The following is a 25,926-nucleotide window of genomic DNA, read 5'->3' on the forward strand; positions in this document are numbered from 1 at the left end:
CAAAGGTCTGTACTGGCAATAAAAAGAAAAAGTTTCCAATTAAAATAGCTAGAGAATAAAAACAACTTGCCAGTAATGTGAAAAAACCTACAGCATCTGGTGTTCCCATGTGGTCTCTCAACCAAGGACTAACCAGGTCCAACACTGTGTAGCTTCCAAGATCAGACGAGATTGGGCCTATCCAATGTGGTATGGCTGTAGGTGAGATACAGGAACTTTTTTGCCCTCTTCTACTTCTATCACCAGGTGAGGTAATATAAAAGTTTCCTAACTGTATTGGCTTACTGAAAAAAATCATGTGTTGGTAATGTAAAAAGAGCTACAGGACATGATATTAGCAGGGGGTCTTAAATTAAACTACTAAAGAGGCTCAACACTGTTTAGCTGCCAAAGGCAGTTGGAATTGGGCCTAAACAGTGTGGTAAGTCTTTAGGTGATGGCTATTGTGTCTGTTTGACCTCTTCCAAATGTCTGTAATGGCAATAAAAAGAAAAAGTTTCCAATTTAAATAGCTAGATAATAAAAACAATTTGCCAGTAATGTGAAAAAACCTACAGCACCTGGTGTTCCCATGTGGTCTCCCACCCAAGTACTAACCAGGCCCAACACTGCTTAGCTTCCAAGATCAGACGAGATTGGGCCTATCCAATGTGGTATGGCTGTGGGTGAGATACATGCACTTTTTTGCCCTCTTCTAATTCTATCACCAGGTAAGCTAATGAAAAAAGTTTCCTAACTGTTTTTGCTTACTGAAAAAAATCATGTGTTGGTAATGCAAAAAGACCTACAGGACATGATATTAGCAGGGGATCTTAAATTAAACTTCTAAAGAGGCTCAACACTGTTTAGCTGCCAAAAGCAGTTGGAATTGGGCCTAAACAGTGTGGTAAGTCTTTAGGTGATGACTATTGTGTCTTTTTGACCTCTTCCAAATGTCTGTACTGGCAATAAAAAGAAGAAGTTTCCAATTTAAATAGCTAGAGAATAAAAACAATTTGCCAGTAATGTGAAAAAACCTACAGCACCTTGTGTTCCCATGTGGTCTCCCACCCAAGTACTAACCAGGCACAACACTGCTTAGCTTCCAAGATCAGACGAGATTGGGCCTATACAATGTGGTATGGCTGTAGGTGAGATACAGGAACTTTTTTGCCCTCTTCTACTTCTATCACCAGGTAAGCTAATAAAAAAGTTTCCTAACTGTTTTTGCTTACTGAAAAAAATCATGTGTTGGCAATGTAAAAAGACCTACAGGACATGATATCAGCAGGGGATCTTAAATTAAACTACTAAAGAGGCTCAACACTGTTTAGCTGCCAAAAGCAGTTGGAATTGGGCCTAAACAGTGTGGTAAGTCTTTAGGTGATGGCTATTGTGTCTGTTTGACCTCTTCCAAATGTCTGTACTGGCAATAAAAAGAAAAAGTTTCCAATTTAAATAGCTAGAGAATAAAAACAATTTGCCAGTAATGTGAGAAAACCTAAAGCTCCTGGTGTTCCCATGTGGTCTCCCATCCAAGCACTAATCAGGCCCAACACTGCTTAGCTTCCAAGATCAGACGACATTGGGCCTATCCAACATGGTATGGATGTAGGTGACATACAGGCACTTTTTTGCCCTCTTCTACTTCTATCACCAGGTAAGCTAATAAAAAAGTTTCCTAACTGTATTGGCTTACTGAAAAAAATCATGTGTTGGTAATGTAAAAAGACCTACAGGACATGATATTAGCAGGGGGTCTTAAATTAAACTACTAAAGAGGCTCAACACTGTTTAGCTGCCAAAATCAGTTGGAATTGGGCCTAAACAGTGTGGTAAGTCTTTAGGTGATGGCTATTGTGTCTGTTTGACCTCTTCCAAAGGTCTGTACTGGCAATAAAAAGAAAAAGTTTCCAATTAAAATAGCTAGAGAATAAAATCCACTTGTCAGTAATGTGAAAAAACCTACAGCATCTGGTGTTCCCATGTGGTCTCCCAAACAAGGACTAACCAGGTCCAACACTGCGTAGCTTCCAAGATCAGACGAGATTGGGCCTATCCAACGTGGTATGGCTGTAGGTGAGATACAGGAACTTTTTTGCCCTCTTCTAATTCTATCACCAGGTGAGCTAATAAAAAAGTTTCCTAACTGTATTGGCTTACTGAAAAAAATCATGTGTTGGTTATGTAAAAAGAGCTACAGGACATGATATTAGCAGGGGGTCTTAAATTAAACTACTAAAGAGACTCAACACTGTTTAGCTGCCAAAATCAGTTGGAATTGGGCCTAAACAGTGTGGTAAGTCTTTAGGTGATGGCTATTGTGTCTGTTTGACCTCTTCCAAATGTCTGTAATGGCAATAAAAAGAAAAAGTTTCCAATTTAAATAGCTAGATAATAAAAACAATTTGCCAGTAATGTGAAAAAACCTACAGCACCTGGTGTTCCCATGTGGTCTCCCACCCAAGTACTAACCAGGCCCAACACTGCTTAGCTTCCAAGATCAGACGAGATTGGGCCTATCCAATGTGGTATGGCTGTAGGTGAGATACATGCACTTTTTTGCCCTCTTCTAATTCTATCACCAGGTAAGCTAATGAAAAAAGTTTCCTAACTGTTTTTGCTTACTGAAAAAAATCATGTGTTGGTAATGCAAAAAGACCTACAGGACATGATATTAGCAGGGGATCTTAAATTAAACTACTAAAGAGGCTTAACACTGTTTAGCTGCCAAAATCAGTTGGAATTGGGCCTAAACAGTGTAGTAAGTCTTTAGGTGATGGCTATTGTGTCTGTTTGACCTCTTCCAAAGGTCTGTACTGGCAATAAAAAGAAAAAGTTTCCAATTAAAATAGCTAGAGAATAAAAACAACTTGCCAGTAATGTGAAAAAACCTACAGCATCTGGTGTTCCCATGTGGTCTCTCAACCAAGGACTAACCAGGTCCAACACTGTGTAGCTTCCAAGATCAGACGAGATTGGGCCTATCCAACGTGGTATGGCTGTAGGTGAGATACAGGAACTTTTTTGCCCTCTTCTAATTCTATCACCAGGTGAGCTAATAAAAAAGTTTCCTAACTGTATTGGCTTACTGAAAAAAATCATGTGTTGGTTATGTAAAAAGAGCTACAGGACATGATATTAGCAGGGGGTCTTAAATTAAACTACTAAAGAGGCTCAACACTGTTTAGCTGCCAAAATCAGTTGGAATTGGGCCTAAACAGTGTGGTAAGTCTTTAGGTGATGCCTATTGTGTCTGTTTGACCTCTTAAAAAATGTCTGTACTGGCAATAAAAAGAAAAAGTTTCCAATTTATATAGCTAGAGAATAAAAACAATTTGCCAGTAATGTGAAAAAACCTACAGCACCTGGTGTTCCCATGTGGTCTCCCACCCAAGTACTAACCAGGCCCAACACTGCTTAGCTTCCAAGATCAGATGAGATTGGGCCTATCCAATGTGGTATGGCTGTAGGTGAGATACAGGAACTTTTTTGCCCTCTTCTATTTCTATCACCATGTAAGCTAATAAAAAAGTTTCCTAACTGTATTGGCTTACTGAAAAAAATCATCTGTTGGTAATGTAAAAAGACCTACAGGACATGATATTAGCAGGGGATCTTAAATTAAACTACTAAAGAGGCTCAACACTGTTTAGCTGCCAAAATCAGTTGGAATTGGGCCTAAACAGTGTGGTAAGTCTTTAGGTGATGCCTATTGTGTCTGTTTGACCTCTTAAAAAATGTCTGTACTGGCAATAAAAAGAAAAAGTTTCCAATTTATATAGCTAGAGAATAAAAACAATTTGCCAGTAATGTGAAAAAACCTACAGCACCTGGTGTTCCCATGTGGTCTCCCACCCAAGTACTAACCAGGCCCAACACTGCTTAGCTTCCAAGATCAGATGAGATTGGGCCTATCCAATGTGGTATGGCTGTAGGTGAGATACAGGAACTTTTTTGCCCTCTTCTATTTCTATCACCATGTAAGCTAATAAAAAAGTTTCCTAACTGTATTGGCTTACTGAAAAAAATCATCTGTTGGTAATGTAAAAAGACCTACAGGACATGATATTAGCAGGGGATCTTAAATTAAACTACTAAAGAGGCTTAACACTGTTTAGCTGCCAAAATCAGTTGGAATTGGGCCTAAACAGTGTAGTAAGTCTTTAGGTGATGGCTATTGTGTCTGTTTGACCTCTTCCAAATGTCTGTACTGGCAATAAAAAGAAAAAGTTTCCAATTTAAATAGCTAGAGAATAAAAACAATTTGCCAGTAATGTGAGAAAACCTAAAGCTCCTGGTGTTCCCATGTGGTCTCCCATCCAAGCACTAATCAGGCCCAACACTGCTTAGCTTCCAAGATCAGACGACATTGGGCCTATCCAACATGGTATGGATGTAGGTGACATACAGGCACTTTTTTGCCCTCTTCTACTTCTATCACCAGGTAAGCTAATAAAAAAGTTTCCTAACTGTATTGGCTTACTGAAAAAAATCATGTGTTGGTAATGTAAAAAGACCTACAGGACATGATATTAGCAGGGGGTCTTAAATTAAACTACTAAAGAGGCTCAACACTGTTTAGCTGCCAAAATCAGTTGGAATTGGGCCTAAACAGTGTGGTAAGTCTTTAGGTGATGGCTATTGTGTCTGTTTGACCTCTTCCAAAGGTCTGTACTGGCAATAAAAAGAAAAAGTTTCCAATTAAAATAGCTAGAGAATAAAATCCACTTGTCAGTAATGTGAAAAAACCTACAGCATCTGGTGTTCCCATGTGGTCTCCCAAACAAGGACTAACCAGGTCCAACACTGCGTAGCTTCCAAGATCAGACGAGATTGGGCCTATCCAACGTGGTATGGCTGTAGGTGAGATACAGGAACTTTTTTGCCCTCTTCTAATTCTATCACCAGGTGAGCTAATAAAAAAGTTTCCTAACTGTATTGGCTTACTGAAAAAAATCATGTGTTGGTTATGTAAAAAGAGCTACAGGACATGATATTAGCAGGGGGTCTTAAATTAAACTACTAAAGAGACTCAACACTGTTTAGCTGCCAAAATCAGTTGGAATTGGGCCTAAACAGTGTGGTAAGTCTTTAGGTGATGGCTATTGTGTCTGTTTGACCTCTTCCAAATGTCTGTAATGGCAATAAAAAGAAAAAGTTTCCAATTTAAATAGCTAGATAATAAAAACAATTTGCCAGTAATGTGAAAAAACCTACAGCACCTGGTGTTCCCATGTGGTCTCCCACCCAAGTACTAACCAGGCCCAACACTGCTTAGCTTCCAAGATCAGACGAGATTGGGCCTATCCAATGTGGTATGGCTGTAGGTGAGATACATGCACTTTTTTGCCCTCTTCTAATTCTATCACCAGGTAAGCTAATGAAAAAAGTTTCCTAACTGTTTTTGCTTACTGAAAAAAATCATGTGTTGGTAATGCAAAAAGACCTACAGGACATGATATTAGCAGGGGATCTTAAATTAAACTACTAAAGAGGCTTAACACTGTTTAGCTGCCAAAATCAGTTGGAATTGGGCCTAAACAGTGTAGTAAGTCTTTAGGTGATGGCTATTGTGTCTGTTTGACCTCTTCCAAAGGTCTGTACTGGCAATAAAAAGAAAAAGTTTCCAATTAAAATAGCTAGAGAATAAAAACAACTTGCCAGTAATGTGAAAAAACCTACAGCATCTGGTGTTCCCATGTGGTCTCTCAACCAAGGACTAACCAGGTCCAACACTGTGTAGCTTCCAAGATCAGACGAGATTGGGCCTATCCAACGTGGTATGGCTGTAGGTGAGATACAGGAACTTTTTTGCCCTCTTCTAATTCTATCACCAGGTGAGCTAATAAAAAAGTTTCCTAACTGTATTGGCTTACTGAAAAAAATCATGTGTTGGTTATGTAAAAAGAGCTACAGGACATGATATTAGCAGGGGGTCTTAAATTAAACTACTAAAGAGGCTCAACACTGTTTAGCTGCCAAAATCAGTTGGAATTGGGCCTAAACAGTGTGGTAAGTCTTTAGGTGATGCCTATTGTGTCTGTTTGACCTCTTAAAAAATGTCTGTACTGGCAATAAAAAGAAAAAGTTTCCAATTTATATAGCTAGAGAATAAAAACAATTTGCCAGTAATGTGAAAAAACCTACAGCACCTGGTGTTCCCATGTGGTCTCCCACCCAAGTACTAACCAGGCCCAACACTGCTTAGCTTCCAAGATCAGATGAGATTGGGCCTATCCAATGTGGTATGGCTGTAGGTGAGATACAGGAACTTTTTTGCCCTCTTCTATTTCTATCACCATGTAAGCTAATAAAAAAGTTTCCTAACTGTATTGGCTTACTGAAAAAAAATCATCTGTTGGTAATGTAAAAAGACCTACAGGACATGATATTAGCAGGGGATCTTAAATTAAACTACTAAAGAGGCTTAACACTGTTTAGCTGCCAAAATCAGTTGGAATTGGGCCTAAACAGTGTAGTAAGTCTTTAGGTGATGGCTATTGTGTCTGTTTGACCTCTTCCAAAGGTCTGTACTGGCAATAAAAAGAAAAAGTTTCCAATTAAAATAGCTAGAGAATAAAAACAACTTGCCAGTAATGTGAAAAAACCTACAGCATCTGGTGTTCCCATGTGGTCTCTCAACCAAGGACTACATAGGTCCAACACTGTGTAGCTTCCAAGATCAGACGAGATTGGGCCTATCCAATGTGGTATGGCTGTAGGTGAGATACACGAACTTTTTTGCCCTCTTCTACTTCTATCACCAGGTGAGGTAATATAAAAGTTTCCTAACTGTATTGGCTTACTGAAAAAAATCATGTGTTGGTAATGTAAAAAGAGCTACAGGACATGATATTAGCAGGGGGTCTTAAATTAAACTACTAAAGAGGCTCAACACTGTTTAGCTGCCAAAGGCAGTTGGAATTGGGCCTAAACAGTGTGGTAAGTCTTTAGGTGATGGCTATTGTGTCTGTTTGACCTCTTCCAAATGTCTGTAATGGCAATAAAAAGAAAAAGTTTCCAATTTAAATAGCTAGATAATAAAAACAATTTGCCAGTAATGTGAAAAAACCTACAGCACCTGGTGTTCCCATGTGGTCTCCCACCCAAGTACTAACCAGGCCCAACACTGCTTAGCTTCCAAGATCAGACGAGATTGGGCCTATCCAATGTGGTATGGCTGTGGGTGAGATATATGCACTTTTTTGCCCTCTTCTGATTCTATCACCAGGTAAGCTAATGAAAAAAGTTTCCTAACTGTTTTTGCTTACTGAAAAAAATCATGTGTTGGTAATGCAAAAAGACCTACAGGACATGATATTAGCAGGGGATCTTAAATTAAACTTCTAAAGAGGCTCAACACTGTTTAGCTGCCAAAAGCAGTTGGAATTGGGCCTAAACAGTGTGGTAAGTCTTTAGGTGATGACTATTGTGTCTTTTTGACCTCTTCCAAATGTCTGTACTGGCAATAAATAGAAGAAGTTTCCAATTTAAATAGCTAGAGAATAAAAACAATTTGCCAGTAATGTGAAAAAACCTACAGCACCTTGTGTTCCCATGTGGTCTCCCACCCAAGTACTAACCAGGCACAACACTGCTTAGCTTCCAAGATCAGACGAGATTGGGCCTATACAATGTGGTATGGCTGTAGGTGAGATACAGGCACTTTTTTGCCCTCTTCTACTTCTATCACCAGGTAAGCTAATAAAAAAGTTTCCTAACTGTTTTTGCTTACTGAAAAAAATCATGTGTTGGCAATGTAAAAAGACCTACAGGACATGATATCAGCAGGGGATCTTAAATTAAACTACTAAAGAGGCTCAACACTGTTTAGCTGCCAAAAGCAGTTGGAATTGGGCCTAAACAGTGTGGTAAGTCTTTAGGTGATGGCTATTGTGTCTGTTTGACCTCTTCCAAATGTCTGTACTGGCAATAAAAAGAAAAAGTTTCCAATTTAAATAGCTAGAGAATAAAAACAATTTGCCAGTAATGTGAGAAAACCTAAAGCTCCTGGTGTTCCCATGTGGTCGCCCATCCAAGCACTAATCAGGCCCAACACTGCTTAGCTTCCAAGATCAGACGACATTGGGCCTATCCAACATGGTATGGATGTAGGTGACATACAGGCACTTTTTTGCCCTCTTCTACTTCTATCACCAGGTAAGCTAATAAAAAAGTTTCCTAACTGTATTGGCTTACTGAAAAAAATCATGTGTTGGTAATGTAAAAAGAGCTACAGGACATGATATTAGCAGGGGGTCTTAAATTAAACTACTAAAGAGGCTCAACACTGTTTAGCTGCCAAAAGCAGTTGGAATTGGGCCTAAACAGTGTGGCAAGTCTTTAGGTGATGGCTATTGTGTCTGTTTGAACTCTTCCAAAGGTCTGTACTGGCAATAAAAAGAAAAAATTTCCAAATTAAATAGCTAGAGAATAAAAACAACTTGCCAGTAATGTAAAAAAACCTACAGCACCTGGTGTTCCCATGTGGTCTCCCACCCAAGTACTAACCAGGCCCAACACTGCTTAGCTTCCAAGATCAGACGAGATTGGGCCTATCCAATGTGGTATGGCTGTAGGTGAGATACAGGCACTTTTTTGCCCTCTTCTACTTCTATCACCAGGTAAGCTAATAAAAAAGTTTCCTAACTGTATTGGCTTACTGAAAAAAATCATGTGTTGGTAATGTAAAAAGACCTACAGGACATGATATTAGCAGGGGGTCTTAAATTAAACTACTAAAGAGGCTCAACACTGTTTAGCTGCCAAAATCAGTTGGAATTGGGCCTAAACAGTGTGGTAAGTCTTTAGGTGATGGCTATTGTGTCTGTTTGACCTCTTCCAAAGGTCTGTACTGGCAATAAAAAGAAAAAGTTTCCAATTAAAATAGCTAGAGAATAAAAACCACTTGTCAGTAATGTGAAAAAACCTACAGCATCTGGTGTTCCCATGAGGTCTCCCAAACAAGGACTAACCAGGTCCAACACTGCGTAGCTTCCAAGATCAGACGAGATTGGGCCTATCCAACGTGGTATGGCTGTAGGTGAGATACAGGAACTTTTTTGCCCTCTTCTAATTCTATCACCAGGTGAGCTAATAAAAAAGTTTCCTAACTGTATTGGCTTACTGAAAAAAATCATGTGTTGGTTATGTAAAAAGAGCTACAGGACATGATATTAGCAGGGGGTCTTAAATTAAACTACTAAAGAGGCTCAACACTGTTTAGCTGCCAAAATCAGTTGGAATTGGGCCTAAACAGTGTGGTAAGTCTTTAGGTGATGGCTATTGTGTCTGTTTGACCTCTTCCAAATGTCTGTAATGGCAATAAAAAGAAAAAGTTTCCAATTTAAATAGCTAGATAATAAAAACAATTTGCCAGTAATGTGAAAAAACCTACAGCACCTGGTGTTCCCATGTGGTCTCCCACCCAAGTACTAACCAGGCCCAACACTGCTTAGCTTCCAAGATCAGACGAGATTGGGCCTATCCAATGTGGTATGGCTGTAGGTGAGATACATGCACTTTTTTGCCCTCTTCTAATTCTATCACCAGGTAAGCTAATGAAAAAAGTTTCCTAACTGTTTTTGCTTACTGAAAAAAATCATGTGTTGGTAATGCAAAAAGACCTACAGGACATGATATTAGCAGGGGATCTTAAATTAAACTTCTAAAGAGGCTCAACACTGTTTAGCTGCCAAAAGCAGTTGGAATTGGGCCTAAACAGTGTGGTAAGTCTTTAGGTGATGACTATTGTGTCTTTTTGACCTCTTCCAAATGTCTGTACTGGCAATTAAAAGAAGAAGTTTCCAATTTAAATAGCTAGAGAATAAAAACAATTTGCCAGGGCGCGAGAACCGGCGCCATACATCGAGCGCCGTACACTGGACACCAGCTACAAACTGAATTAAAAATTCACCACAGGTCCGTCAGATGAGACCTGGAAGGACCGAGTGTGCTGAATAACCTGCGGTGTCGGAGAATAGACTGCACCCTGACCGAAGCGTCTTGACGACAGCGCAGCCTGCTCCTATTGAGCCGTGAGGGACCCCCTGGAAGGAGCGATATACGGGAGACGCCATAGAGCGGACTTGCCCCGCACCCCTCCCGGCAAACGACACCTCCACTCTGCCTCACCTCCGCTTTCCCGTCGCAGCCGGAGACCTGCAGCCGCCTGCCTGCCCGGGGAGCTCCCTCTGCGGGCGGAGGATCTCCCTTCGTGTGGCGGTCGGCGGCGCTGAAGTGACGAGGAGGACGGGAATCTCCGCCAGCCCCGCCGAGTGACGCGGCGCCCGGGAGAAGACTGGAAACGCCGGGAGCCCAAGGTGAAAACATCAAACCTGGCTTGGGTGAGTGCCTCTGGGGACTGGGGAGCTGTGACCCACTAAAGGCAGGACGCCTTGGAGACAAACATTAACTGCTAAAGAGGCTGCTTTACACATAACCCCCCAACACCACAGTGCCTAATCTAGGGTCACCATAAAGAACACTGGACGTGGGGACACTACCTGGGACTACTGGGGTGGATGCAGCCTAACTGAGGACCGCACTGATAAAGTCACATACTGTGATAATAAGCAGTATAACTGTATACCCCTATCCACTGCTGTGGATCCTCATATAGAGGGAATACCATTTGAAACAGCACCTTTGGACTACCCTATTCTCTGCCTGGACCATACACACTCTGAGGAGTGACCGCCTGTTTCACCCCCAACTCCAATACCCCCCTAGTTCACGGTTCCACAACAGAACTGCACTCCCATACAAATATTGGAACATTGCTGATACTCTCTAGCAGATCATTGGATAAAGAGCTTACTGCTAAGGAACTACAGGAAAGACTTTTACCGGAGCTACGCTGAACCCGGAAAAAAACAGTGACCAGATACTGGGATGCCACACATGACTCAAGGTTTCTAGTACCTATTGCTCTAATACGGTTCCCAAGGCTAAAACTCTCTATACTACGGTTTATAAGTTTGCAACTTTACATATATAGAGATCACCTATTCAGATATCATTGCTCTTGCTCCTTAAAGTTGTGTCTTAGATTAACTGCTATAAACTAAATGTGTGTTCTCTGATAAATCATCTCAGTTAGACAGTTAGTGACACAACACCAACTGCTGAAATCCAGCAAGTATCTGTCACAAACTGACTACATACCTGATATAGGTCACTAAGCCGGCTAAGTTTCTTGTTTCTTTTTTGCTCCTTAATGACTCTATTACAGCTGCAGATAATACCGTATAAATTACTAGCATAAATAGATCTGACAAGTATCTAAGACCCTGATAGCTAACACTTAACATTTAACTACGTCTTCTTGGGAAATATTCCTATAGATAATGTAACACTGACACCTAGTGGTGAATTATCACACTACCATTATTTGATTCTGGCTAAACGTAGCTGAAGTGTTTCAGAGACACATAAATATGCTTCTTTGATTTTTCAACCAATATTTCACCTGGGACAAATATCGTGCTTGCTCCTCTAAATATCATTGGGATATACTGCAGGTATTTGACCGATAGCGACAAATCACCCACATAATTCCTGCCCTTAGGGTATGGACAAATTTATTGAAAAAAACATGCCTGCTAAACAAATCGCTAATGCTGGCAAGCCAGGGCGAAACAAGGGTATAAACCAAAAATCCGGCCCTTCTTCCCCTAGTAGTGCTCATGAGGATTCCCCCGATCTTGCCGAGGGAAGGCCTTCCACCCTTACAGCTAAAGAAATTTCTGATTTTATGATGCCACTCTTAGATCAAAGGTTTAATACTCTACAGGCTAGTGTAGATGCGGGACTGGCACGTATCGAAGCTAATGCCACTCGCATAACCGCCCTAGAATCCCGAATTAGCGATGTAGAGGATGATCTGCAGAAATATCGCGATGAAACGGCTCCTCAGGAGGGGTTCGTACAGCAACTGCAGGAAAAGCTAGAGGATCTAGAAAACAGATCACGCAGAAACAACTTGCGCTTTATTGGTATCCCAGAATCCATCACGGGTACAGCCCTTATATCTCTCCTAAGTGTGGAACTACCTAGGGCTCTAGGCATCACAGATACTACTGATATACCCCACATAGAGAGAGCACATAGACTGGGCCCAATAAGAGACGACACCACCAATCGCTCAAGGCCGGTAATTGCCCGCTATTTAGATTATAGAAGGAAGGAGAACATCCTGGCGGCATACCGCAAAATCAAAGATTTTAGAATGGGTGAACAAAGAGTCTTGATATTTTAAGATTTTTCAGTAGCAGTTGCTCAAAAGCGTAAAGAATTTTCTGAAGTATGCACATACCTATACAGGCATAATGTGAGATTCGCCCTTCTATACCCCGCAAAACTGAGGGTAATGGAAAATGGTACCCCACTATTCTTTAATGATCCAGAGGAGGCGAAATCTCACTTTATGCAAGACAGGTCGCCTAGGCGATCCCCTAACAGATGAAACTCATCTTAGAAACAAGCACTCATTATCCGATACACTAAGCCCCCAGGACGAAATTAATGAAGCTTATGTACACACATTGGCTTCAACTCCTTATTTACGTTAGTTCACAAGTTACAAGTGCGCACCCCTTAAACAGGATGGTGCCCACAGTTCTGTTTTGGATGTTATGGAAAAATTTAGAAAATGTATTTGTGAGACATTGTATGTTTGTTATTGAATTGTTTAGATTACTGAGACTACTATCCAACCGTCAATCTTTGATGCCTCTTCTCTTGCTTTCTTGGTATTGCTCTACAACCCCACTGACCCTTTCTACTCCGTACATGGAACGAGACCCATGCCACCCTCAACTGACCGCAATTTGGAAGACTCTCAGCTGCAGTGCCTCTGGGACGGGTGAGTAGCCATGCCGTCACCTAATCTCACCAATACACTACCCCCTAAACCCCTGACCCTTATCTCATGGAATGTTGGAGGCTTACGCAGCCCCATCAAAAAAAAGCGGATTACCACCCGCCTTAAACGTTTTAACCCCGACATAATCCTACTACAAGAAACACACTGGACACCTGAAGACCCTGCCACATTAAAAGCCCCATGGATTGGTTCATGCCTCTCTGCGTCTTTTCACAGAAAGGCCAGAGGTGTAGCGATCCTGTTTAAAAAAGATCTACCCATAACCATTTTAGAGGAAACCACAGACCCCGAAGGACGATACATAATCCTAGACATTGAAATTTATAATACCAAATATACCTTGGTCAATTTGTATGCCCCTAACGTCAACACCCACACATACATCCAAGACTTCGAACACATCCTTCAAAACAAGGCCAAATATCCAATAATTTTGGGTGGAGACTTCAACATGGTAGAAGACCCAACAATTGATAGAACCCCATGTGTACCCAGGACCACAGACTTCCAAAGCCGGTACTTACTATCCCTAAACACAAATTTAGGATTAACCGATCCTTGGAGACTACTGAATCCAACGGATAGAACACATACGCACCTATCACTAGCACATAACTCACTCTCCCGTATCGACAAGTTCCTAATAGCTAATGAATTAATAACCGATGTATGTAGAACTGATATTTATGACATAATAATCTCCGATCATGCCCCAATTATGATGGCTCTAAACCATTCACATATGCACCCGACAGACCATATTTGGAGATTCCCCTCATATCTATCTAATTCAGACGACTTCAAATCATATCTAACATACAATTGGACAAATTACGTGGATGACAACCTAGCCTATTGGGACCGCCCGGACATCTTCTGGGAGGCCTCAAAGGCAGTTATGCGAGGCCATATAATTGGCTATGTTGCCAAAAAGAAAAAAGAGGCTAAAATTAAACACGACACCCTCAATAGAGAGATGACAACAGCTTTCCATGCTTACTCAACTAACCCTTCCGACTCCACCTTTCTACCATATAAACAAGCTAGACAACTATTTGAAACCTACTTAGCTACCCAAGCAAAACACTCAATAGACTATACTAGGAACAGATTCTACAGATGGGGAGACAAAGCCGGCAAATTACTAGCGATGGTATCGAAACCACCCAAACGACGTAACATCATTACCTCGCTAAAACACCCAATAAACGGGAAAATTTTAACTAAAGCCTCCGAAATTGCCTCTCAATTCCAAACCTACTTTGAAAACTTATTTGCCTCATCACCTGTAGACCCTGTTGCTCAGGAAGCTATATTACCCATGGAAGTTCTCCCTCCCCTCACACCTGACCAAAAATCGGCCCTCACTGGAAACATTACGATGGAGGAAATTAACCTCGTTATATCTAAACTACCTAATGGTAAATCCCCAGGACCAGACGGATTTTCGGGAGAATATTACCGCATGCTACAGACTCAAATTGCCCCTACCTTATTAGAACTATTCCAAAACATATATAAAGATAAAATCAAATCCCCCCTTTTTAATGAGGCCCACATAACACTCATACCTAAACCAGACAGAGACCCCACCTTCCTACCTTCATATAGACCCATAAGCCTCTTGAATGTAGACTATAAACTATTAACTAAAATAATGGCCCTACGACTTCAAACTATCTTACCTGACATACTCACCCCCTCACAAATGGGGTTTGTACAGGGAAGACACTCAATTAAAGCCGTACACGCGGCACTAGCAGCAATCATCTCCTCCCATGACTCCCCTCGATCTCGAAACATGCTTTTGAGCTTGGATGCGAACAAAGCATTCGATATGGTACTATGGCCACATCTATTCTTTGTCCTGGAAAAAAGGGGGTTTGACCCAGAATTTATAGCCTTCATCCATACTATCTACCAAAACCCATCAGCCTCACTACTGATCAACGGTTGCAAAGGACCCCGTTTCTATTTAGAAAAAGGAACCCGCCAAGGCTGCCCCCTATCGCCCCTGCTATTTAACATTGCTTTGGACCCCATTCTGCGCACACTACATAACTGGCCGGACTTTAAAGGCATAAAAATAGGCACACAAGAACTGAAACTATCGGCTTTCGCCGATGACATCCTCCTCTACGTAACCAACCCGGAAACTACCCTGCCTTCAATTCTAGACAAACTAACCGCCTTCGAGCCCATAACTGGATTTAGTATTAATATTGACAAATCCAAAGCCATGCTCTTGTATGGACCCAACACCCCTCCCACGTGGGCAAGCCATCTCACATTAAAGTGGCAGACCTCACATATCCCATATTTAGGGGTTTCCATACCCCGCAACCCTGCAAACCTATACACATTAAATGTCACCAAAGCTATTACCACCCTAAACAACGATATCACCAGATGGGAACGTCTCTCACTCTCATACCTAGGAAGAGCCAACCTATTAAAAATGGTAGCAATTCCTAGATTACTTTACCCATTACAAATACTCCCTGTATTACTAACAAAAAAAGACACCCAACATATCACAACGCTCTTTCGCAAATTTATCTGGAAAAATGGACGTGCCCGTATAGCCATGAGAAAACTTATACAACCAACATTTAACGGAGGAATAAACTTCCCTGATATCACCACATATAACTATGCAGCTCTACTTCGACATTTACGAGACTGGTTACACAACAGCTCTGTTTACACCAACACAACATTAGACCAAGGATCTTTAGGCAACACCAGTTTAATTGGCTTTTTACACCAACACGACCAGGAAATACCCGAAAATTTGAAACTCAATCCCCTCTTATGGACTACTAGGAAAATATGGCATATACTGCGACACGCAGCAGGTTTGAACCAATACCACTCCTTATACCTACCCCTCCTAAATAACCCGGCATTCTTAGACGGCATGGCTGCTCACCCCTTCACGGCTTGGAAGCTGGCAGGTATCACCTCAGTAGGGTCGCTGGTAATGAAAGAAGAGAAGCGCCCACTACGTTTCTCCGAACTATCAGCTCAACACACTATGGTTAGTCCATACCCACTGGCATTTATACAGGCTAGATTCTATGTATCGCATGTTATTAATCACTTTTCGAATGCTGACTGGACTAATACCCTGGATACCATGCTGTCCTATTCAGTTCCAACCTCTAAAGCTGTATCCATACATTACACCTATTTAAGAAAAATCATTGATCACTCAACAATAAAAGGGGGAATGTCCACTTGGCTGACACACTTTCCCTCACTAGATATAGCACAATTACAAAAGGGTCTTCTCTACTCTCGACAGACTCTTAAGGCCAGCATGTACACACAACTTTTTCTTAATGTATACCATAACACATACCTATCCCCTATTAGAAGATACCATATAGGAACTTCCAATGCCCATACTTGCCCAAAATGCCACATGGAAAAAGCAGACAACTACCACTGTCTGTGGGCTTGCCCAATAATCCGCTACTTTTGGCTTTTGGTTAAGCGTTATGCAGAGGCCAAATTAGTTACGTTTGTCCCTATGAACCCAGAATGGGCGATACTGGGCATATTTGACCCGAACCTTCGCATAACGAAAGAAAGCAAAAAACTCTTATTGGCCTTGAGTGCTGCGGGAAGAAAAACTATCCTCCAGAGTTGGACCGACCAAACCCCCCCACAATTTCCCTTATTTTTAGCAAAACTCCACTTCTTATTCAGAATGGACTGGATAGAAGCTACTATCGATAGAAACAAATATGTAGAAAAGTTCTTCCTCCTATGGGACTCTTACATACCTACCCTACCTCCCAATACAAGAAGAATGATACATACTAGTTTAAAATCGACCACATGGTATCTCACTAGGATAGCTGCTCAAGACCCCCCTGTCCCCCTTGATTAACAATTGCCTAAACCACTAACTAACTTGTTACCAGGATTGTTTACATAAAATGTAAGACGGTTGGATTAATAACACCAGACTTATGTACATTGTTTAAACACTTTATTATATATAACGCATTGTACAACATCTACTGTATACTATGTGTAAATATATGCAATGTCTCAATAAAAAAGTTTTGAAAAAAAAAAAAAAAACAATTTGCCAGTAATGTGAAAAAACCTACAGCACCTTGTGTTCCCATGTGGTCTCCCACCCAAGTACTAACCAGGCACAACACTGCTTAGCTTCCAAGATCAGACGAGATTGGGCCTATACAATGTGGTATGGCTGTAGGTGAGATACAGGCACTTTTTTGCCCTCTTCTACTTCTATCACCAGGTAAGCTAATAAAAAAGTTTCCTAACTGTTTTTGCTTACTGAAAAAAATCATGTGTTGGCAATGTAAAAAGACCTACAGGACATGATATCAGCAGGGGATCTTAAATTAAACTACTAAAGAGGCTCAACACTGTTTAGCTGCCAAAAGCAGTTGGAATTGGGCCTAAACAGTGTGGTAAGTCTTTAGGTGATGGCTATTGTGTCTGTTTGACCTCTTCCAAATGTCTGTACTGGCAATAAAAAGAAAAAGTTTCCAATTTAAATAGCTAGAGAATAAAAACAATTTGCCAGTAATGTGAGAAAACCTAAAGCTCCTGGTGTTCCCATGTGGTCTCCCACCCAAGCACTAATCAGGCCCAACACTGCTTAGCTTCCAAGATCAGACGACATTGGGCCTATCCAACATGGTATGGATGTAGGTGACATACAGGCACTTTTTTGCCCTCTTCTACTTCTATCACCAGGTAAGCTAATAAAAAAGTTTCCTAACTGTATTGGCTTACTGAAAAAAATCATGTGTTGGTAATGTAAAAAGAGCTACAGGACATGATATTAGCAGGGGGTCTTAAATTAAACTACTAAAGAGGCTCAACACTGTTTAGCTGCCAAAAGCAGTTGGAATTGGGCCTAAACAGTGTGGTAAGTCTTTAGGTGATGGCTATTGTGTCTGTTTGAACTCTTCCAAAGGTCTGTACTGGCAATAAAAAGAAAAAGTTTCCAATTTAAATAGCTAGAGAATAAAAACAACTTGCCAGTAATGTGAAAAAACCTATAGCACATGGTGTTCCTTTGTGGTCTCCCACCCATGTACTAACCTGGCCCAACACTGCTTAGCTTCCAAGATCAGACGAGACCGGGCCTATCCAATGTGGTATGGCTGTAGGTAAGATACAGGCACTTTTTTGCCCTCTTCTACTTCTATCACCATGTAAGCTAATAAAAAAGTTTCCTAACTGTTTTGGCCTACTGAAAAAAATCATTTGTTGGTAATGTAAAAAGACCTACAGGACATGATATTAGCAGGGGATCTTAAATGAAACTACTGAAGAGGCTCAACACTGTTTAGCTGCCAAAAGCAGTTGGAATTGGGCCTAAACAGTGTGGTAAGTCTTTAGGTGATGGCTATTGTGTCTGTTTGACCTCTTCCAAATGTCTGTACTGGCAATAAAAAGAAAAAGTTTCCAATTTAAATAGCTAGAGAATAAAAACAATTTGCCAGTAATGTGAACAAACCTACAGCACCTTGTGTTCCCATGTGGTCTCCCACCCAAGTACTAACCAGGCACAACACTGCTTAGCTTCCAAGATCAGACGAGATTGGGCCTATACAATGTGGTATGGCTGTAGGTGAGATACATGCTCTTTTTTGCCCTCTTATACTTCTATCACCAGGTAAGCTAATAAAAAAGTTTCCTAACTGTTTTTGCTTACTAAAAAAAATCATGTGTTGGCAATGTAAAAAGACCTACAGGACATGATATTAGCAGGGCATCTTAAATTAAACTACTAAAGAGGCTCAACACTGTTTAGTTGCCAAAAGCAGTTGGAATTGGGCCTAAACAGTGTGGTAAGTCTTTAGGTGATGGCTATTGTGTATGTTTGACCTCTTCTAAATGTCTGTGCTGGCAATAAAAAGAAAAAGTTTCCAATTTAAATAGATAGAGAATAAAAACAATTTGCCAGTAATGTGAAAAAACCTACAGCACCTGGTGTTCCCATGTGGTCTCCCACCCAAGTACTAACCAGGCCCAACACTGCTTAGCTTCCAAGATCAGACGAGATTGGGCCTATCCAATGTGGTATGGCTGTAAGTGAGATGCATGCACTTTTTTGCCCTCTTCTACTTCTATCACCAGGTAAGCTAATAAAAAAGTTTCCTAACTGTTTTGGCTTAATGAAAAAAATCATGTTTTGGTTATGTAAAAAGACCTACAGGACATGATATTAGCAGGGGATCTTAAATGAAACTACTAAAGAGGCTCATACACTGTTTAGCTGCCAAAAGCAGTTGGAATTGGGCCTAAACAGTGTGGTAAGTCTTTAGGTGATGGCTATTGTGTCTGTTTGACCTCTTCCAAATGTCTGTACTGGCAATAAAAAGAAAAAGTTTCCAATTTAAATAGCTAGAGAATAAAAACAATTTGCCAGTAATGTGAAAAAACCTAAAGCACCAGGTGTTCTCATGTGGTCTCCCACCCAAGTACTAAACAGGCCCAACACTGCTTAGCTTCCAAGATCAGACGAGATTGGGCCTATCCAATGTGGTATGGCTGTAGGTGAGATACATGCTCTTTTTTGCCCTCTTCTCTTCTATCACCAGGTAAGCTAATAAAAAAGCTTCCTAACTGTTTTTGCTTACTGAAAAAAATCATGTGTTGGTAATGTAAAAAGACCTACAGGACATGATATTAGCAGGGGATCTTAAATGAAACTAGTAAAGAGGCTCAACACTGTTTAGCTGCCAAAAGCAGTTGGAATTGGGCCTAAACAGTGTGGTAAGTCTTTAGGTGATGGCTATTGTGTCTGTTTGACCTTTTACAAATGTCTCTACAGGCAATAAAAAGAAAAAGTTTCCAATTTAAATAGCTAGAGAATAAAAACAATTTGCCAGTAATGTGAAAAAACCTACAGCACCTGGTGTTCCCACGTGGTCTCCCACCCAAGTACTAACCAGGCCCAACACTGCTTAGCTTCCAAGATCAGACGAGATTGGGCATATCCAATGTGGTATGGCTGCAGGTGAGATACAGGCACTTTTTTGCCCTCTTCTACTTCTATCACCAGGTAAGCTAATAAAAAAGTTTCGTAACTGTTTTTGCTTACTGAAAAAAATCATGTGTTGGCAATGTAAAAAGACCTACAGGACATGATATTAGCAGGGGATCTTAAATTAAACTACTAAAGAGGCTCAACACTGTTTAGCTGCCAAAAGCAGTTGGAATTGGGCCTAAACAGTGTCGTAAGTCTTTAGGTGATGGCTATTGTGTATGTTTGACCTCTTCTAAATGTCTGTGCTGGCAATAAAAAGAAAAAGTTTCCAATTTAAATAGATAGAGAATAAAAACAATTTGCCAGTAATGTGAAAAAACCTACAGCACCTGGTGTTCCCATGTGGTCTCCCACCCAAGTACTAACCAGGCCCAACACTGCTTAGCTTCCAAGATCAGACGAGATTGGGCCTATCCAATGTGGTATGGCTGTAGGTGAGATACATGCACTTTTTTGCCCTCTTCTAATTCTATCACCAGGTAAGCTAATGAAAAAAGTTTCCTAACTGTTTTTGCTTACTGAAAAAAATCATGTGTTGGTAATGTAAAAAGACCTACAGGACATGATATTAGCAGGGGATCTTAAATTAAACTTCTAAAGAGGCTCAACACTGTTTAGCTGCCAAAAGCAGTTGGAATTGGGCCTAAACAGTGTGGTAAGTCTTTAGGTGATGACTATTGTGTCTTTTTGACCTCTTCCAAATGTCTGTACTGGCAATTAAAAGAAGAAGTTTCCAATTTAAATAGCTAGAGAATAAAAACAATTTGCCAGTACTGTGAAAAAACCTACAGCACCTGGTGTTCCCATGTGGTCTCGCACCCAAGTACTTACCAGGACCAACACTGCTTAGCTTCCAAGATCAGACGACATTAGGCCTATCCAATGTGGTATGGCTGTAGGTAAGATACAGGCACTTTTTTGCCCTCTTCTACTTCTATCACCAGGTAAGCTAAAAAAAAAGTTTCCTAACTGTATTGGCTTACTGAAAAAAATCATGTTTTGGTAATGTAAAAAGAGCTACAGGACATGATATTAGCAGGGGGTCTTAAATTAAACTACTAAAGAGGTTCAACACTGTTTAGCTGCCAAAAGCAGTTGGAATTGGGCCTAAACAGTGTGGTAAGTCTTTAGGTGATGGCTATTGTGTCTGTTTTACCTCTTCCAAATGTCTGTACTGGCAATAAAAAGAAAAAGTTTCCAATTTAAATAGCTAGAGAATAAAAACAACTTGCCAGTAATGTGAAAATACCTACAGCACCTGGTGTTCCCATGTGGTCTCCCACCCAAGTACTAACCAGGCCCAACACTGCTTAGCTTCCAAGATCAGATGACATTGGGCCTATCCAATGTGGTATTGCTGTAGGTGGAATACATGCACTTTTTTGCCCTCTTCTACTTCTATCACCAGGTAAGCTAATAAAAAAGTATCCTAACTGTATTGGCTTACTGAAAAAATCATGTGTTGGTAATGTAAAAAGACCTACAGGACATGATATTAGCAGGGGGTCTTAAATTAAACTACTAAAGAGGCTCAATACTGTTTAGCTGCCAAAAGCAGTTGGAATTGGGCCTCAACAGTGTGGTAAGTCTTTAGGTGATGGCTATTGTGTCTGTTTGACCTCTTCCAAATGTCTCTACAGGAAATAAAAAGAAAAAGTTTCCAATTTAAATAGTTAGATAATAAAATCAATTTGCCAGTAATGTGAAAAAACCTGTAGCACATGGTGTTCCCTTGTGGTCTCCCACCCATGTACTAACCTGGCCCAACACTGCTTAGCTTCCAAGATCAGATGAGACCGGGCCTATCCAATGTGGTATGGCTGTAGGTAAGATACAGGCACTTTTTTGCCCTCTTCTACTTCTATCACCATGTAAGCTAATAAAAAAGTTTCCTAACTGTTTTGGCCTACTGAAAAAAATCATTTGTTGGTAATGTAAAAAGACCTACAGGACATGATATTAGCAGGGGATCTTAAATGAAACTACTGAAGAGGCTCATACACTGTTTAGCTGCCAAAAGCAGTTGGAATTGGGCCTAAACAGTGTGGTAAGTCTTTAGGTGATGGCTATTGTGTCTGTTTGACCTCTTCCAAATGTCTGTACTGGCAATAAAAAGAAAAAGTTTCCAATTTAAATAGATAGAGAATAAAAACAATTTGCCAGTAATGTGAAAAAACCTACAGCACCTGGTGTTCCCATGTGGTCTCCCACCCAAGTACTAACCAGGCACAACACTGCTTAGCTTCCAAGATCAGACGAGATTGGGCCTATACAATGTGGTATGGCTGTAGGTGAGATACATGCACTTTTTTGCCCTCTTCTACTTCTATCACCAGGTAAGCTAATAAAAAAGCTTCCTAACTGTTTTGGCTTAATGAAAAAAATCATGTTTTGGTAATGTAAAAAGACCTACAGGACATGATATTAGCAGGGGATCTTAAATGAAACTACTAAAAAGGCTCATACACTGTTTAGCTGCCAAAAGCAGTTGGAATTTGGCCTAAACAGTGTGGTAAGTCTTTAGGTGATGGCTATTGTGTCTGTTTGACCTCTTCCAAATGTCTGTACTGGCAATAAAAAGAAAAAGTTTCCAATTTAAATAGCTAGAGAATAAAAACAATTTGCCAGTAATGTGAAAAAACCTACAGCACCAGGTGTTCCCATGTGGTCTCCCACCCAAGTACTAACCAGGCCCAACACTGCTTAGCTTCCAAGATCAGACGACATTGGGCCTATCCAACATGGTATGGATGTAGGTGACATACAGGCACTTTTTTGCCCTCTTCTACTTCTATCACCAGGTAAGCTAATAAAAAAGTTTCCTAACTGTATTGGCTTACTGAAAAAAATCATGTGTTGGTAATGTAAAAAGACCTACAGGACATGATATTAGCAGGGGGTCTTAAATTAAACTACTAAAGAGGCTCAACACTGTTTAGCTGCCAAAATCAGTTGGAATTGGGCCTAAACAGTGTAGTAAGTCTTTAGGTGATGGCTATTGTGTCTGTTTGACCTCTTCCAAAGGTCTGTACTGGCAATAAAAAGAAAAAGTTTCCAATTAAAATAGCTAGAGAATAAAAACAACTTGCCAGTAATGTGAAAAAACCTACAGCATTTGGTGTTCCCATGTGGTCTCCCAACCAAGGACTAACCAGGTCCAACACTGCGTAGCTTCCAAGATCAGACAAGCTTGGGCCTATCCAATGTGGTATGGCTGTAGGTAAGATACAGGCACTTTTTTGCCCTCTTCTACTTCTATCACCAGGTAAGCTAATAAAAAAGTTTCCTAACTGTATTGGCTTACTGAAAAAAATCATGTGTCGGTAATGTAAAAAGACCTACAGGACATGATATTAGCAGGGGATCTTAAATTAAACTACTAAAGAGGCTCAACACTGTTTAGCTGCCAAAATCAGTTGGAATTGGGCCTAAACAGTGTGGTAAGTCTTTAGGTGATGGCTATTGTGTCTGTTTGACCTCTTCCAAAGGTCTGTTCTGGCAATAAAAAGAAAAAGTTTCCAATTAAAATAGCTAGATAATAAAAACAACTTGCCAGTAATGTGAAAAAACCTACAGCATCTGGTGTTCCCATGTGGTCTCCCAACCAAGGACTAACCAGGTCCAACACTGCGTAGCTTCCAAGATCAGACGAGATTGGGCCTATCCAACGTGGTATGGCTGTAGGTGAGATACAGGAACTTTTTTGCCCTCTTCTACTTCTATCACCAGGTGAGCTAATAAAAAAGTTATCTAAATGTATTGGCTTACTGAAAAAAATCATGTGTTGGTAATGTAAAAAGACCTACAGGACATGATATTAGCAGGGGGTCTTAAATTAAACTACTAAAGAGGCTCAACACTGTTTAGCTGCCAAAAGCATTTGGAATTGGGCCTAAACAGTGTGGTAAGTCTTTAGGTGATGGCTATTGTGTCTGTTTGACCTCTTCAAATGTCTGTAATGGCAATAAAAAGAAGAAGTTTCCAATTTAAATAGCTAGAGAATAAAAACAATTTGCCAGTAATGTGAAAAAACCTACAGCACCTGGTGTTCCCATGTGGTCTCCCACCAAAGTACTTACCAGGCCCAACACTGCTTAGCTTCCAAGATCAGATGACATTAGGCCTATCCAATGTGGTATGGCTGTAGGTGAGATGTAGGCACTTTTTTGCCCTCTTCTACTTCTATCACCAGGTAAGCTAATAAAAAAGTTTCCTAACTGTATTGGCTTACTGAAAAAAATCATGTTTTGGTAATGTAAAAAGAGCTACAGGACATGATATTAGCAGAGGGTCTTAAATTAAACTACTAAAGAGGTTCAACACTGTTTAGCTGCCAAAAGCAGTTGGAATTGGGCCTAAACAGTGTGGTAAGTCTTTAGGTGATGGCTATTGTGTCTGTTTGACCTCTTCCAAATGTCTGTACTGGCAATAAAAAGAAAAAGTTTCCAATTTAAATAGCTAGAGAATAAAAACAATTTGCCAGTAATGTGAAAAAACCTACAGCACCTGGTGTTCCCATGTGGTCTCCCACCCAAGTACTAGCCAGGCCCAACACTGCTTAGCTTCCAAGTTCAGACAAGATTGGGCCTATCCAATGTGGTATGGCTGTAGGTGAAACACAGGCAATTTTTTTTCCCTCCTCTACTTCTATCACCAGGTAAGCTAATAAAAAAAATTCCTAACTGTATTGGCTTACTGAAAAAAATCATGTGTTGGTAATGTAAAAAGACCTACAGGACATGATATTAGCAGGGGGTCTTAAATTAAACTACTAAAGAGGCTCAACACTGTTTAGCTGCCAAAAGCAGTTGGAATTGGGCCTAAACAGTGTGGTAAGTCTTTAGGTGATGGCTATTGTGTCTGTTTGACCTCTTCCAAATGTCTGTGCTGGCAATAAAAAGAAAAAGTTTCCAATTTAAATAGCTAGAGAATGAAAACAATTTGCCAGTAATGTGAAAAAACCTACAGCACCTGGTGTTCCCATGTGGTCTCCCACCCAAGTACTAACCAGGCCCAACACTGCTTAGCTTCCAAGATCAGATGAGATTGGGCCTATCCAATGTGGTATGGCTGTAGGTGAGATACATGCACTTTTTTGCCCTCTTCTACTTCTATCACCAGGTAAGCTAATAAAAAAGCTTCCTAACTGTTTTTGCTTACTGATAAAAATCATGTGTTGGTAATGTAAAAAGACCTACAGGACATGATATTAGCAGGGGATCTTAAATTAAACTACTAAAGAGGCTTAACACTGTTTAGCTGCCAAAAGCAGTTGGAATTGGGCCTAAACAGTGTGGTAAGTCTTTAGGTGATGGCTATTGTGTCAGGTTTGACCTCTTACAAATGTCTCTACAAGAAATAAAAAGAAAAAGTTTCCAATATAAATAGCTAGAGAATAAAAACAATTTGCCAGTAATGTGAAAAAACCTACAGCACCTGGTGTTCCCATGTGGTCTCCCACCCAAGTACAAACCAGGCCCAACACTGCTTAGCTTCCAAGATCAGACGAGATTGGGCCTATCCAATTTGGTATGGCTGTAGGTGAGATACAGGCACTTTTTTGCCCTCTTCTACTTCTATCACCAGGTAATCTAATAAAAAAGTTTCCTAACTGTTTTGGCTTACTGAAAAAAAATCATGTTTTGGTAATGTAAAAAGACCTACAGGACATGATATTAGCAGGGGATCTTCAATGAAACTACTAAAGAGGCTCAACACTGTTTAGCTGCCAAAAGCAGTTGGAATTGGGCCTAAACAGTGTGGTAAGTCTTTAGGTGATGGCTATTGTGTCTGTTTGACCTCTTACAAATGTCTCTACAGGCAATAAAAAGAAAAAGTTTCCAATTTAAATAGCTAGAGAATAAAAACAATTTGCCAGTAATGTGAAAAAACCTACAGCACCAGGTGTTCCCATGTGGTCTCCCACCCAAGCACTAACCAGGCCCAACACTGCTTAGCTTCCAAGATCAGACGAGATTGGGCATATCCAATGTGGTATGGCAGTAGGTGA

At 40.6% G+C, this 25,926-nt stretch overlaps 17 non-coding genes and 24 pseudogenes across 17 annotated transcripts; all 41 read right to left on the reverse strand.

Moving 5' to 3' along the window:
• Positions 1-84: 84 nt before the first annotated feature.
• Positions 85-203, reverse strand: LOC146025308 (5S ribosomal RNA; annotated as a pseudogene).
• Positions 204-548: 345 nt separating this feature from the next.
• Positions 549-667, reverse strand: LOC146023601 (5S ribosomal RNA). Its single transcript, XR_014453013.1, has one exon. It is a non-coding gene; the product is annotated as a 5S ribosomal RNA (ribosomal RNA).
• A 346-nt stretch (positions 668-1,013) lies between these two features.
• LOC146025013 (5S ribosomal RNA) lies at positions 1,014-1,132 on the reverse strand (annotated as a pseudogene).
• Positions 1,133-1,477: 345 nt separating this feature from the next.
• On the reverse strand, positions 1,478-1,596 carry LOC146025378 (5S ribosomal RNA; annotated as a pseudogene).
• Positions 1,597-1,941: 345 nt separating this feature from the next.
• On the reverse strand, positions 1,942-2,060 carry LOC146025240 (5S ribosomal RNA; annotated as a pseudogene).
• Positions 2,061-2,405: 345 nt separating this feature from the next.
• Positions 2,406-2,524, reverse strand: LOC146021791 (5S ribosomal RNA). The gene has a single exon (XR_014451268.1). It is a non-coding gene; the product is annotated as a 5S ribosomal RNA (ribosomal RNA).
• A 346-nt stretch (positions 2,525-2,870) lies between these two features.
• Positions 2,871-2,989, reverse strand: LOC146025328 (5S ribosomal RNA; annotated as a pseudogene).
• A 346-nt stretch (positions 2,990-3,335) lies between these two features.
• On the reverse strand, positions 3,336-3,454 carry LOC146021473 (5S ribosomal RNA). Its single transcript, XR_014450959.1, has one exon. It is a non-coding gene; the product is annotated as a 5S ribosomal RNA (ribosomal RNA).
• A 346-nt stretch (positions 3,455-3,800) lies between these two features.
• On the reverse strand, positions 3,801-3,919 carry LOC146021474 (5S ribosomal RNA). Its single transcript, XR_014450960.1, has one exon. It is a non-coding gene; the product is annotated as a 5S ribosomal RNA (ribosomal RNA).
• A 345-nt stretch (positions 3,920-4,264) lies between these two features.
• LOC146025380 (5S ribosomal RNA) lies at positions 4,265-4,383 on the reverse strand (annotated as a pseudogene).
• Positions 4,384-4,728: 345 nt separating this feature from the next.
• LOC146025241 (5S ribosomal RNA) lies at positions 4,729-4,847 on the reverse strand (annotated as a pseudogene).
• Positions 4,848-5,192: 345 nt separating this feature from the next.
• LOC146021792 (5S ribosomal RNA) lies at positions 5,193-5,311 on the reverse strand. The gene has a single exon (XR_014451269.1). It is a non-coding gene; the product is annotated as a 5S ribosomal RNA (ribosomal RNA).
• A 346-nt stretch (positions 5,312-5,657) lies between these two features.
• LOC146025329 (5S ribosomal RNA) lies at positions 5,658-5,776 on the reverse strand (annotated as a pseudogene).
• A 346-nt stretch (positions 5,777-6,122) lies between these two features.
• On the reverse strand, positions 6,123-6,241 carry LOC146021476 (5S ribosomal RNA). The gene has a single exon (XR_014450962.1). It is a non-coding gene; the product is annotated as a 5S ribosomal RNA (ribosomal RNA).
• Positions 6,242-6,587: 346 nt separating this feature from the next.
• Positions 6,588-6,706, reverse strand: LOC146025387 (5S ribosomal RNA; annotated as a pseudogene).
• A 345-nt stretch (positions 6,707-7,051) lies between these two features.
• On the reverse strand, positions 7,052-7,170 carry LOC146023602 (5S ribosomal RNA). The gene has a single exon (XR_014453014.1). It is a non-coding gene; the product is annotated as a 5S ribosomal RNA (ribosomal RNA).
• Positions 7,171-7,516: 346 nt separating this feature from the next.
• LOC146025014 (5S ribosomal RNA) lies at positions 7,517-7,635 on the reverse strand (annotated as a pseudogene).
• Positions 7,636-7,980: 345 nt separating this feature from the next.
• LOC146025382 (5S ribosomal RNA) lies at positions 7,981-8,099 on the reverse strand (annotated as a pseudogene).
• Positions 8,100-8,444: 345 nt separating this feature from the next.
• On the reverse strand, positions 8,445-8,563 carry LOC146021793 (5S ribosomal RNA). The gene has a single exon (XR_014451270.1). It is a non-coding gene; the product is annotated as a 5S ribosomal RNA (ribosomal RNA).
• Positions 8,564-8,908: 345 nt separating this feature from the next.
• LOC146025236 (5S ribosomal RNA) lies at positions 8,909-9,027 on the reverse strand (annotated as a pseudogene).
• Positions 9,028-9,372: 345 nt separating this feature from the next.
• On the reverse strand, positions 9,373-9,491 carry LOC146021795 (5S ribosomal RNA). Its single transcript, XR_014451272.1, has one exon. It is a non-coding gene; the product is annotated as a 5S ribosomal RNA (ribosomal RNA).
• Positions 9,492-16,985: 7,494 nt separating this feature from the next.
• On the reverse strand, positions 16,986-17,104 carry LOC146025015 (5S ribosomal RNA; annotated as a pseudogene).
• A 345-nt stretch (positions 17,105-17,449) lies between these two features.
• On the reverse strand, positions 17,450-17,568 carry LOC146025384 (5S ribosomal RNA; annotated as a pseudogene).
• Positions 17,569-17,913: 345 nt separating this feature from the next.
• On the reverse strand, positions 17,914-18,032 carry LOC146025213 (5S ribosomal RNA; annotated as a pseudogene).
• A 345-nt stretch (positions 18,033-18,377) lies between these two features.
• LOC146025017 (5S ribosomal RNA) lies at positions 18,378-18,496 on the reverse strand (annotated as a pseudogene).
• A 345-nt stretch (positions 18,497-18,841) lies between these two features.
• LOC146022934 (5S ribosomal RNA) lies at positions 18,842-18,960 on the reverse strand. The gene has a single exon (XR_014452369.1). It is a non-coding gene; the product is annotated as a 5S ribosomal RNA (ribosomal RNA).
• A 346-nt stretch (positions 18,961-19,306) lies between these two features.
• On the reverse strand, positions 19,307-19,425 carry LOC146024679 (5S ribosomal RNA; annotated as a pseudogene).
• Positions 19,426-19,769: 344 nt separating this feature from the next.
• Positions 19,770-19,888, reverse strand: LOC146021454 (5S ribosomal RNA). Its single transcript, XR_014450941.1, has one exon. It is a non-coding gene; the product is annotated as a 5S ribosomal RNA (ribosomal RNA).
• Positions 19,889-20,233: 345 nt separating this feature from the next.
• On the reverse strand, positions 20,234-20,352 carry LOC146021796 (5S ribosomal RNA). Its single transcript, XR_014451273.1, has one exon. It is a non-coding gene; the product is annotated as a 5S ribosomal RNA (ribosomal RNA).
• A 346-nt stretch (positions 20,353-20,698) lies between these two features.
• On the reverse strand, positions 20,699-20,817 carry LOC146025231 (5S ribosomal RNA; annotated as a pseudogene).
• Positions 20,818-21,162: 345 nt separating this feature from the next.
• On the reverse strand, positions 21,163-21,281 carry LOC146024709 (5S ribosomal RNA; annotated as a pseudogene).
• A 344-nt stretch (positions 21,282-21,625) lies between these two features.
• Positions 21,626-21,744, reverse strand: LOC146025217 (5S ribosomal RNA; annotated as a pseudogene).
• A 346-nt stretch (positions 21,745-22,090) lies between these two features.
• LOC146024326 (5S ribosomal RNA) lies at positions 22,091-22,209 on the reverse strand. Its single transcript, XR_014453711.1, has one exon. It is a non-coding gene; the product is annotated as a 5S ribosomal RNA (ribosomal RNA).
• Positions 22,210-22,555: 346 nt separating this feature from the next.
• On the reverse strand, positions 22,556-22,674 carry LOC146025115 (5S ribosomal RNA; annotated as a pseudogene).
• Positions 22,675-23,019: 345 nt separating this feature from the next.
• On the reverse strand, positions 23,020-23,138 carry LOC146025398 (5S ribosomal RNA; annotated as a pseudogene).
• A 345-nt stretch (positions 23,139-23,483) lies between these two features.
• Positions 23,484-23,602, reverse strand: LOC146025176 (5S ribosomal RNA; annotated as a pseudogene).
• A 344-nt stretch (positions 23,603-23,946) lies between these two features.
• Positions 23,947-24,065, reverse strand: LOC146024903 (5S ribosomal RNA; annotated as a pseudogene).
• Positions 24,066-24,410: 345 nt separating this feature from the next.
• Positions 24,411-24,529, reverse strand: LOC146023595 (5S ribosomal RNA). The gene has a single exon (XR_014453007.1). It is a non-coding gene; the product is annotated as a 5S ribosomal RNA (ribosomal RNA).
• A 346-nt stretch (positions 24,530-24,875) lies between these two features.
• On the reverse strand, positions 24,876-24,994 carry LOC146021477 (5S ribosomal RNA). The gene has a single exon (XR_014450963.1). It is a non-coding gene; the product is annotated as a 5S ribosomal RNA (ribosomal RNA).
• A 346-nt stretch (positions 24,995-25,340) lies between these two features.
• Positions 25,341-25,459, reverse strand: LOC146024353 (5S ribosomal RNA). Its single transcript, XR_014453737.1, has one exon. It is a non-coding gene; the product is annotated as a 5S ribosomal RNA (ribosomal RNA).
• Positions 25,460-25,805: 346 nt separating this feature from the next.
• On the reverse strand, positions 25,806-25,924 carry LOC146023772 (5S ribosomal RNA). Its single transcript, XR_014453178.1, has one exon. It is a non-coding gene; the product is annotated as a 5S ribosomal RNA (ribosomal RNA).
• Between the last annotated feature and the right edge of the window lie 2 nt (positions 25,925-25,926).

The sequence above is a fragment of the Crinia signifera genome, chromosome 7 (genome assembly GCF_055691185.1).
Source record: "Crinia signifera chromosome 7, ASM5569118v1, whole genome shotgun sequence".
Taxonomy (NCBI): Eukaryota; Metazoa; Chordata; class Amphibia; order Anura; family Myobatrachidae; genus Crinia; species Crinia signifera.